The sequence below is a fragment of the Melitaea cinxia genome, chromosome 7, assembly GCF_905220565.1.
Source record: "Melitaea cinxia chromosome 7, ilMelCinx1.1, whole genome shotgun sequence".
NCBI lineage: Eukaryota > Metazoa > Arthropoda > Insecta > Lepidoptera > Nymphalidae > Melitaea > Melitaea cinxia.
The window spans coordinates 4,372,931-4,385,514 of NC_059400.1; the positions used below are offsets into that span (position 1 = coordinate 4,372,931).

Consider the following 12,584-nt stretch of genomic DNA (forward strand, 5'->3'; position numbering starts at 1 on the left):
AATAAAACGAGAACCTAGAGGCATAGCTGAAGGTTTTTTTTATTACAGAAAAAAAATAAAAAATTTCATGTTTTGGGGAGAAAATAGTCGACTAATTTAATGCTGTTTTGGTCAATAATTATCTACCTAAAACGGTCTGAGCTGCTCAGTTGTCCCTTTCTTGGCTCAGGACGCGGCGGCGGCATACAGCGAGACCGGAACATTTTATTCAAATACCTATTTTTCAAAAGTCTCTCAGGTACCCTTTCCTCTTAATTAGAGAAAATTGTGAAAATAATTAATTACGAAATTAATAGACTACCTACATTTTAGAAACTGAACAACCCTTCAAGGGTTTCATTTTAATTAACATTAAATGAAATGTATTTGAAGTTCTGAATAATAAAAATGAACTATGTACTCACGCGCATAAATTAACGAACGACTACAACAGTTGAACTTCTTTTTTGTGTTCGTTATGAACACGATTAGTTTGTTTGTCTGTATGTCTTTATAGAATCGTAAACTATGCATTTGATCATGCCATGATCTTCAGCAAAGTGTTGTGCATAAGCCCATAAAAGTTTCTGAGTTTGTACGACCAAAAAAAAAGCGTAGTAACGCGCGCAGGGTACAGCTAGTATATTATAAAATTAATACGATAAATGGAAAAATTAAAAAAAAATTCCCGTACCGGGAATCGAACCCGAGCCTCCTGGGTGAAAGCCAGGTATCCTAGCCACTAGACCATACGGGACACGACGTGATAGTTAAAATACTATAATATTAACCGTTCTCTTCAACCCTTGACGGCAGTCCCCCGTTGGATATGGCCCTCTGTACTGATAAATGTCCAGGGGCTTCCTATAATTTTTTTCGAATCTTCCGTCCATCTGGCTAGATACCTGCCTACCTTCATAATTTATTTTCATTTTACCCATCATATAGAATCTCTTCCTGATCAAACTAAAATGAGATTTACTCGCATAGTCAAATCCCTGTCAGTTAAAACTGCTCCCAGGTAGTGTGCACATGTGATGAGTAAGGTAGCAATAACTCCTGGGAATGCGCTGTGCCGGCAACGCACTTATACTCCTACCATTACAGGCATTTATAGGGTGCAATACAGCATATTATAATCGACTTTTACACTTGTTTGTTGCCTTAATTGCATAAAAACTCCATTTAATTCTGAGTAGCCTTAAGCTTTCTTATACATAATACTCAAAGTAAACATTTTGCGATATATTTATCACATATATCATATATTCATGCAACATGTTTCTAATTTTGTACTAAAACACAGTTTAAATATTATTTTCAAAAGAGTAACTGCGGATTTTCTTACCGATTCTTCTCTGCAAAATCTACATTCCGAATCGGTGGTAGCTTCACTTTTACAAAAATAATAATTTATTTTTAAAGTTTTAGTTTGTAAAATGGCGATTCGAAAGTGCTCTTGGAGCCTATTTGAATAAAGCTATTTTTGATTTTGATTTTGACAACTGCTGATAACAGGCACTGTCCGCAGACTTTGGTTTTCAGCATCGAAAATTCTGAGATGAAAAGATATCGCAAGGATACACGAACGCTTTCCAGCCGTTATTTCTCAAAATTTGTCCTATTTAGTTGGACCGTGTGATGCAGCTTTGTGCTCATCAATTACCTACTTTGTACATTCAACAATTCTCAACGAATATCATATAGAGGGAAATAAATTTCGTCTTCTTAGCTTCTTACCTAAGTTATAGACAAGTAAAATTCTATTGCAAGATCACTTATATTAAGCGAAACGAAAATGACGTAAAAAGGCAATTTTCGCTCTAGTTGCAATAAGATTTTTTTATATACAATTAGGTCAGCAAATAAGCGTACGGCTCACCTGGTGGTAAGCAATTACCGCGGTATATAGAAGCTTGTAACACCAGACGCATCGCAAGCGCGTTCCAGACCCTACCCCTAATACCTCGCAGGATTTCTTACTCACCACACTTTCTTACTCACCACACTTTCTTACTCACCACACTTTCTTACTCATCACACTTTCTTACACACCACTACTTGAAAGCAGTATTATTTAGCTGTGATCTTCTGTAAGATCGAGGTACTTCCCCAGTCGGGCTGCTCCAGATTTAGAGCAGGATGTTTCCTGCTGTGCCCTACCTCAGTTATGAATTATTATAGATTTAAATATTATATATATATATATATATATATATATATATATATATATATATAATATTTAAATCTTGGAAGACATCGACATATCGAATTTCTCTGCGGCGTTTTCTAGTGGTGAAAAACCTCATCATACGTAAATAAATAATCCAGTCGAACTAATAACCCTTTCCAGTTTATCGTCGGTTAAAAATAAGGTAACAAACTTATGACAAATAAAGTGTATTTATTCGATAGCTGTTTATTCTTCAATAAAAATAAATTGAGTCTCGGAAACCTTTTCGTAGCAAATCATATGAATAGAATATATCGAACTGAACCACAAAGAAAGTAGGCAAACTTTATTGAGTTTGAGATCTCATATGCAATGTAAGTGTGTTCTGAACTTATGTAGAACTTCTTACCGATAACAAGAACTGTAACGGAAATATTCAATTATTAGATACCTACTTATACATTTTGTAGCCAATGCAAACAATACAAAAAATAAATTATTCTAGATCCTCATGGAAAAGAGTTTTTTTTTCGCTTACATTAAAATTTAAAGCCATAATATGTGTGCGTTATAAAAAATTTCTTAGCTTTTCTAACTTTGTAGAAAAACCTTCTTTACTTCTTTCCTTCTTTATACAAAGTTTTGTATCTGTAACTTGCTCTCCACTCCGGATACCTACGAAGACAAAAACTTTATAAACCTAATATCCATATTGATACTTTTTGAATCATTCAAGTCACATCTCTATAAACCATTTACAACTGTATGTTTCAAAAATGGTGCTTGTGAAAAGAATAATATATAATAAAAATAGAATATTTTTTGTCGAGTGTAATCGCTTTTTAATATTATTTTTTTTAAATGTCAGAAACAAAAATTAAAGTTTAAAGCAAAAGTTTTAGTTGTCTATATGTCGTAAAATTCCGTTTCGATAAGTAATTTTAATAAAGGAATAGCTAAAAAAGAATAATATCTATCCTAAAAATTAATAAATGAAACAATAAACAACAACAAATGAAAAACATTGTTTTTATAAAACAAACATTTATTGTAAAACAAAATAAATGAAGTGAAACTACTATCTTAATAACCTCACGTTGCGCGTCGTCTTACTTTATGACAAAAAAAAAGTTAAATGTAGGACAGCACTGAATGTGAAACTTAAGGAAAAGTCTACGTTATAAAATAAAGTTCCCAAGTATATAATCTTTATTATATACAAAAATATATATAATAACAACTATTAGCCATTTTTTGCACATCTTATATAATTATCATCTTGTTTATAACCTGCAATTCCTTATTATGTACTCTGGTACTATTCTAGAAACATATTTTACTATAAAACAATTTTTTTACTTCTTATCATCTTCTGTTGTATTACCTTTACCTTGTATTTAAAAATAAATAGGTGTACTTTCTTTTCTGTATGAGAAATAAATAGGTAACTCTTAATTATTTATCCCTTTGCGTGCAAGTTGTCTCGTCATAAAGACCACTTAACGACAATGTACTCTACAAAGCTACGTTTTCAACACAGGTGAAGCCGTGAGAAGAAAGCCAGTAGTGATATATAAACTTAAACTATTACCTTTATCATATCGATGGCTCCTAAGTATACTGAGTCAACTAACAACTTTTGACTATTTCATTTTTTTAAGATATTAATAATATTTACTTCATTTCCTATCTACCTATGTAACAAAAAAATAAAGTTATTAGGAGTAGAGTTGACTCAGTATACTTAGGAGCCATCGATATATATTAATACGCTAAGGTTTAAGATGTTTGCCTCTCTTTTTAGTAAAGCCAGAAAATTATTCCAGACTATCTTCTTCCTGCGACTTCGTCCGCGTGGAATAAGAACAATTCTGTCATAGATGATGTTTGCAAAACTTTTACGCAGAGCACGCAGCGGAAGTTCTCAAAAGGAAAAAAACGATTTTGAAACATTATACATTGGTACTCCGCTCCTATTTATCTTAGCGTTATGATATGTAGCCTTCCTCGATAAAAGAGCTATCTAACACTGAATGATAAAGATAAATTATATTATAGCATTTTATAGATAATTGCTTGCTCTACCGGCGACAACAACTAAAAATTTATTATTACTTTTTTTGTAAATTAATTAATTATTAAAATTATTTAAGTCAACATGATTGACGGTCAGTAAATTTTTTGTTCATTTTCAAATCAACTCACGTATAAATACTTTTATTTTATTTTGTAAAGTTATAATTATTATACTTATTTAGTGTAAATTATTAGCACGGGTATAGTTAGTAGTAAATATATTTTGCGAACGAGAACGACGCACGCTGAGTAATCGATCCTACTAAGAGGGATGAGGCTTTCATTTGTGTCACATTACAAATTAAATACACACAACAAACAGCTCCCAAGCAATTTATAACACAAACGCTTTCTTTAGATGGGGCCAAAAAAATACCATACCTACTAATAGTTTCCACTGGGTATATGACTGTGCAAGTGTTATAATTGTGTTGTATGTTATTAAATGTTACTTTTAACTTATAAGTAATATATATTTTCTTTATAATCAATTCTTTTTATTTTAGGAATTACCGCATGTTTATTTAAGAAAGTTATAGATCCAATAAACAGTATTTTCAATACCTATTTATACGTTATAACTAAAATTACACAAATTTTATTTTAACTTATATATTAGTAATTATTGTGGGTCTCCCCACGTCGGTCCCGGTTGTTATCGTGTACATCTGATAGCGATCGTTACTCATGGGAGGGAATATATCCGCCAACCCGCATTGGAGCAGCGTGGTGGACTAAGCTCCGATCCTTCTCCTACATGGAGAAAGAGGCCTATGCCCAGCAGTGGGATATTACAGGCTGAAGCGTACAAATAATTATTAAATATTCTTTAGTAAGACATACAGCTTTCTTGTATAAAATATTACGATATATAAATCGCCTATACGTGTATCGACATCATTGAACATTCAGTTTTTTCTTCATTTATTTAGTCCCTGGAAGAATGTATAATTTGATGGTAGGTAAAGCTGCAATGAGTAGTGTCATTGTCTGTCATACTTAATAGTACGTTACACCACATACTCAAGTATTTATCGCACGTTTTCCAACAATTAACTAGTTACGTTTATTGATACCGAACATGTAATATATAAGCCCTAGTAATTTATGCTTTAACGATAGATACTTAATAAAATTAACTGCGCTCTAGTGACCCACTCTGTGACAATATATTGGAGTATTTCCTGGATTTGTAATTATAAAGGTCTCTTCCAACCTGTGCTATTAGACAATAAAGGTTTACATTATTTTAGGTTTAAGCACATGTAATAACTAAAATGCCTGCTCGTGTGTTCATTGTCAAATGAAATGTTGTTTTTATTTTTTACTAGCTGACCCGGCGAACTTCGTATCGCCTAACACAAACTTTATCGTATGGTATTAAAGTTCAAATTGACTTTTAAGTATTATCACAAATGTTTTGTATGGGAGTATAGAAAACTGTTGTTTTTAGACTTTTTCAGGAAATTGTAATTTTTTTTTTTTGAATTTTTCTCTCCGTAAGAACCATCCTCGTACTTCAAGGAATATTTTAAAAAAAGAATTAGCGAAATCGGTTCAACCGTTCTCGAGTTTTGCGCTTAGCAACACATTCAGCGACTCATTTTTATATTATAGAAGATTTATTTAGGTGTCTTTATCTCCTTTTAAACACAGGCTCAGTCATTCTCAGATTTTATGAAATCAAATACGTTGGTATTTAAACTGATTTCATTTAATCTAAATACTGATAATTACAAACAATACCTAGCTAATAACTAACATAATTACTAAGTAGACTAGTGTTGGCTTCTTGCTCTGGTTATTGAATGCCCCTGGACCATCGTCTCCGAATCGTAAAATGCAATTCTAAAGCGCTCATGAATAAAGTTGTTTTTGTTTTTGATTTTTTGAAACATTTAACGAAAATACTATTGATTTGTTATTGACAGTCAAAAGGAAAGCGAGACCGCGCAGGAAATAAATTAAGCGACTAACTGACTAAATTCATTAAATATTTTAAAAGAAATACTAAAATAATAAATAATCATATATATATAATAAAACAACTTTTTCGGATATTATCGCGGTTTATTAAATTTTTTAAATGCCCGACGTTTCGGATACTTTACAACAACCATGGTTACGGGAGGACTTGGAGTCCTTCGTGACCATATAGTTGCACAAGCATCAGCTTTTTATTCAAATATTTTATTTAGTGTAAAATTTTTTAGGAAGAAGAGATATTTGTTTATTTGACATTGGTAAAATCTGAAGGAAAGAAAATTACATGATTCAATAGCCACAAATATTCAGTAGAAACAAAGTGTTAAAAACATTTATTTGTTACTTTTAAGAAATTTTTCATTCTTAATACTTGTTATGTGTATATGTTAAAATTATGAAGAATAATTCTAGAAACACTCAATTAACAAATTCTTAATCATTCTAATATTAGATGACAATAGAAGAAAAAGACTCCTAAACTACTTAACTGATTTTAATCAAATTTGCACACCGTTGCAGTTTGATCCAACTAGAAAGATAGGCTATATTTTATTTTGATATATAAATATTATAATAATAGCTGTCACAGGTTTGTTCCCAGCCAGCAGTTTGCTACCATATTGATGTTAATATTGGTCATAAATAATTTAAAATATTTATATCTGAATAAAAAACAAACGAATTTTTAATGACATTTACTATCTGTTTCGTTTGTGTTACTTTCTTTAAAAAATATTAGCCGTATTTTTCATAATATTTCAATGTTCTAAGTACTACAGTAAATAAAGAGACAAGGGTTGTCAAAAAACATCGTAGCACTGCGTATCTAGTGTCGTAGTCAATATAAAAATAATACAGATTTTAATATTATAATGCTTTTTCCTATGCTAAGAAATGTCTATAAGGTGACCTGACAAATCGAAGTCCTTAATTTAAAAAAAGATGTTGGACATATTTTTCACACGTTCATGAATATAACTCTGAATTAGTATATGACGTAGTTCACTGATGCTAAAAATATTTTATGAAAATATATTTTGTCTATGAGAGAAATGTGTATTTTCTGTACAAACCTCGTAATACGTAAACATATCTTACATTTAACGCTTCCTACAAGGATATCCTGTATCGCGTATTCAGGAAATTTTCGCGTATTTTAGATATACAACATAAGGGTCGAGGACTACCAGGTTAACTACGTACTAATATTTAACGATGGAGCTAGAAATCACATACCTACAAAAAAAAACGAAAATTATTAAAAGTTAAAATAACACAGGTCTGATGTGCAGTGTTGCGTGTGCCGTGTAGGCGCCTAAACATCTGCTTTTGCGTGTTCAATTCCCGCTCGGAATGGATATTTCTTTTTTTAAAAACATCGTTTTTTGGGTATCTGTCCTTGTAGGTATCCCCGCCGTACCTTGGAGAGCACGTTAGGCGGTCGGTCCCTCTATTATTATAGACAGTTAATAGCAATCGTTACTCAAAGTAGCCATATATTAGCCATATATTCGTCAGCCTGCAGTGAAGCAGCGTAGTGGGTAAACTTCCAATCCTTTTCCTACATAGAAAAAGGAAAGTAGGAGGACACAGGCTGAATTAATCGATCTTTGAATATTAAATATTAATAGAGCATGAATTAAAAACAATATTGAACATTACAATAAATCTTTCACAATGAAAATAGTAGGTATATATTTCTGGCATTATTTTTTTATTTATATTTACAAATGTGTAACAAGATTAATGTAACGTAAGGTTTAAAAAGTCGAAAAATAATGTATGTTAATGCATTCTCCATTTTCATTTCATTTATATTCTCTGAATTTTACAATAGATTTGGTCCAATTATCCTATGAGTCTCGAATAAATAAATTGGTAAACGTTACACAATTCTCTGAAGATTAGTAAGATAAATTACATGTAACAATAATTCAGGCGTTAAGGTAGGTAATCACTAAAAGAAACACCTATTTCTAAACGTAAAGTAAAATACGAAAATAACATTTATTCAAAGAAAAAAGTGTAAACAGAAAACCAAATCAATTTAGTAGTACCTAAGTACAAACGGACAGTTTACAACCAGCGGCATTCATATTGTGAATCTTGTCCTTCCTTGTTCCTTCCTTCCTTGTTACAAGTTGAGTTAATTACATTTTTTTTTTATATTTGTTTCCTTTGTGCCTAAACCATCATACGATAGTCTTAATATTGCAGGCACTTTACAAATGCTAAATTGACGACGAAAGGAATAAAGGAATATTTAAATGTCTTTTTTCCTTTTCACATGTAAATGTATTCAGAAAATAAATTGATTTCTTTACATCAAAAAATCTTTTTTAAATAAAACTTTTCTTTACAGTGACAACCTTAAAAAACGTTATCGATTATGCGTGGAACAGGGTAAGGCTGTATTTACTTTCTATTCCATTAAATTGTTCGATGAGCCGACACGGTGCGAATAACAGGATTCTTAAAGGAAAAATAATTGGGAGGCTCGACACGTTATCAAGATAAAAGAAAGATAGATATATCACCGTACACGGTACATAGATAATATCGTCGTAAGAGGATGTTTATTTTATTTATAAACGGGCTTAGTAAAGCCGTACAATATTTTTATAATAATATAGAAAATGAAGCCTTAGCAATTTGACTTAATAGTATTGCTATTTTAAGATTCATTGCCTAATATCAACCCACCATAAAATCATATTTGCTTTGGAATTGCTACGTCAAAACATTTTCCGGCAATCTTCTGATCTTCTTCTTCAAAAGGCATTAAAACTTTTTATGATTTGTTATCAAGACTACTCAAAGCATCCAATTCTTCGTATATAAGGCACATATAGATGGCATAATATTATTAGGAAGATTTCTGTCTTCGTTATTTTTAGGTTAATTTTCATTATAAAAAATTCCCTTCAGTTTGAACTATTTAGTTTGTTAACGTTTGTAAGTTGCAAGTTTGCAACAAATTACGCACACACACACATACATGATTACGTACTTATCATTTAACGTTTGTGTTGTAATAGCAGAAATTCCTATGTGAATGAGCTGCGTGACTACGGCAGTAAAGAATATAGCCGCCACCACCTTTCTGCCAGTGGGTGTCGTAAGAGGCGACTAAAGGATAACGCAGTTCCACTACCACCTTGGAACTTAAAAGCCGACCGATGGCAGATAACCATCCAACTGCTGGCTTTGAAATACAAAGGCCGAAGACGGGCAGCAGTGTCGTCGTTGCGACAAAGCCAGCCCTGCGGTTACCAACCCGCCTGCCCAGCGTGGTCTCTAAGGACAACACACATGAGTTCACGTCATTTTTGATGCTTAGTCTAACTAAGCTACTTAACGTTAACTACTCCACTCCAAGTTTTCAAATAAGTACACACACGCATGTATTCACTCGAATTTCGCATTCGCGTACAAGCACGCTTGCATGTGTAAAGTACTCTCAACTCAACATTTCTCGTTGGGTTCTCAATTTTACTGACGAAAACGGATCGTTAAATTACTCATAATATCATTTGATTTATATGTATATAATTTATTGACATAATATATATTAATATCACACTACATATAGTTACCAATTACTAGTTACCAATTTACTAGAAGTAAGACGTGCCCCATAAGGCAACATCTGCTACTAAACTACGCAATTTAGGTACTTATTATTTTTATGCACCAATGAATGCAATTTACGCAATATCTACTGATACGAATACAGCCGGATATTGCATTCTTCCGCTCCGAATGAGGATGTTAAACGCAATTCAGGTTCAATAGCTATGTAAACGATATTCAATTTGTTCAGAGTTCCGCTGAAATCACGCCTTTTCTACAACAACTTATAATTTTAGATACTTTTTGATTTAATATATAGTATCAAAGTTTAGCTTAGAAAATATTTCATTAGCCCGTCATTAAAAACGTTCAACGATGGAAGTCCTTTCTACCCTTTAAAATCAAACTTGCTTTAACTAATTCCTTAGTGCTATCCTTGTTACATTATGCCGATATTGTTTATATTGATTTGTCTTAACATTGTTGTAAGCATGTTGGAAAGATGATAAAACACATGTATTCACTTTATATTTGAGTTACGCAAATTTGACCATATATCTCATCATCGAAAACAAAAGGTTTGGTTACTAATTAGACAGGAATCTTAAGCAGAGACTTACTTTTTAGGACACGACACAGAATGCAACTTGGGTTCTAGTAGCAATAACTTGCTTGTACCCTTCCTTCCTTAAGTATTTCTTCAATACTAAACTTTGGAATTCCCTGCCCAGTAATACCCGTCAAGCAGTCAGATATTTTTAAGAATTGTTTGTACGTATTTAATCGTGTGTGTGTGTGTATGTATAATATACTATATGAATGCTGGGTAATATATCTATTTTTAGTAATTTAAGTTTATCTCTGTTTGTGTAAATATCTTGAATTGTGGTTTGCGCACTCTTCCCCGCACTTTTTCCCCATAATAAACATCGGCTTTCGATTAAATTAAAAATCATTAAAATCGGTACACCCAGTAAAAAGCTATGCGGATTTCGTGAGTTTCCCTCGATTTCTCTGGGATCCCATCATCAGATCCTGGTTTCCTTATCATGGTACCAAACTAGGGATATCTCCTTTCCAATAAAAAAGAATTATCAAAATCGGTTCATAAATGACGGAGTCATCCCCGAACATATATATATATATATATATATATATATATATATATATATATATATATATATATATATATATATATATATATATGGTCGGATTGAGTAACCTCCTCCTTTTTCATTTTTATTTTTTAACCGACTTCCAAAAAAGGAGGAGGTTCTCAATTCGACTAATACAGTCGACATTCTTTTTTTGTTGGAATGGAGATATTCCCTAGTTTAGTACCATAATAAGGAAACCAGGATCTGATGGTGGGATCCTAGAGAAATCAAGAGAAACTCTTGAAAATCCGCAATAAATTTTTACTGGGTGTACCGATTTTGATAATTCTTTTTTTGTTGGAAAGAAGATATCTCTAGTTTAGTACTATGATAAGGAAACCAGGATCTGATGATGGAATCCCAGAGAAATCGAGGGAAACTCTTGAAAATCCGCAATAACTTTTTACTGGGTGTACCGATTTTAATAACTTTTAATTTAATCGAAAGCTGATGTTTGCCATGTGGTCACATATAAATTTTATTGAGATCTGATAACTACTTTTTGAGTAATCTTTGATACCGCGTAGTTACTTGACTATTTTTTCGTCGATCCACGTATTATACTCGTCGATATAATTGAAGTCGGTTTTTTTTCGTTTGCGAGCAAACACAATTATTATTTTGTTTCGTTCACTGAGCTAACAAATGTAAAAGAAACAAATTCAATACAGGTACATACATATATATGATTAACTAAAGGGCCAATATATTTAAAAGTTCAGGGATTTAAATTAGTATAGCTCAGTTAGTGCTAAATATTATAAATATTAACATCACAATATTGGAGACCATTTTAAACCTTTTTCATTCATTGTCTTTTGAGGTCAGCGCTGCGCAGAATTACTATTAGTTTTTAAATGACCGATTACATTGTTAATGTTACATTTTTTTAGTCTGTACTATCATATTAGTAAAATTTACCCTCGTTATAAGTATATTAATATTTACTGCACCTCATGGATATAAAAAAATGCATGATATCCGATCTTTTGAGAATGTCGGGATAAAAACTAGTACAGAAGAATTGTATTACGTTATAATTATTTGGATAAAAACTCGCGTATAAAATTAATTCAAGTAAGACATTCAAATGGCTTATTGGCTCAATTTAAAGAATGCGCTTCGAATTCTTTGCTTATAAAAACGATACCTAAGATAATAAAATTGAATAATCACCTTTCGATTTTTACAAATTTTGAATTACAAATCATACTGAATCATACAATTTTTTTGATGAATCGGTATCCAACCAACCAACAGATTATAAATCCTGAACCTGTGGAAAGTGACACACAAAAAATACATCTGCATTATATTTTCTTCGTATGAAGGGATTTGAATCGTTTTTATGCATCTGGATAAAAGTTACCTAACAAAGGAAACCAAATGTAATTGTAACTCAAACCTGTAATCTTACTTAATGTTGTTTTTTTTTTTTTTGCCCGCCCGTATGCCTCTGGCATTCTAGCATCTTTCTTTTTGACTCTCAATAAAATATGACTCATAAGGGAGCAGTAACCACTAAATAAAACACGAATTCAAGGGTCGCTAGTACTTAATGACTAAGGAAGAGCATAACATGGAAATTGTCATTTTATTCTATACTGTATTACGTGTATTATTAAAACTCTGTTGCCTTA

At 31.9% G+C, this 12,584-nt stretch overlaps 1 non-coding gene across 1 annotated transcript; it reads right to left on the minus strand.

The window, feature by feature from the left end:
- Positions 1-664: 664 nt before the first annotated feature.
- On the minus strand, positions 665-736 carry Trnae-uuc. Its single transcript has one exon. It is a non-coding gene; the product is annotated as a tRNA-Glu (tRNA).
- Positions 737-12,584: the final 11,848 nt, after the last annotated feature.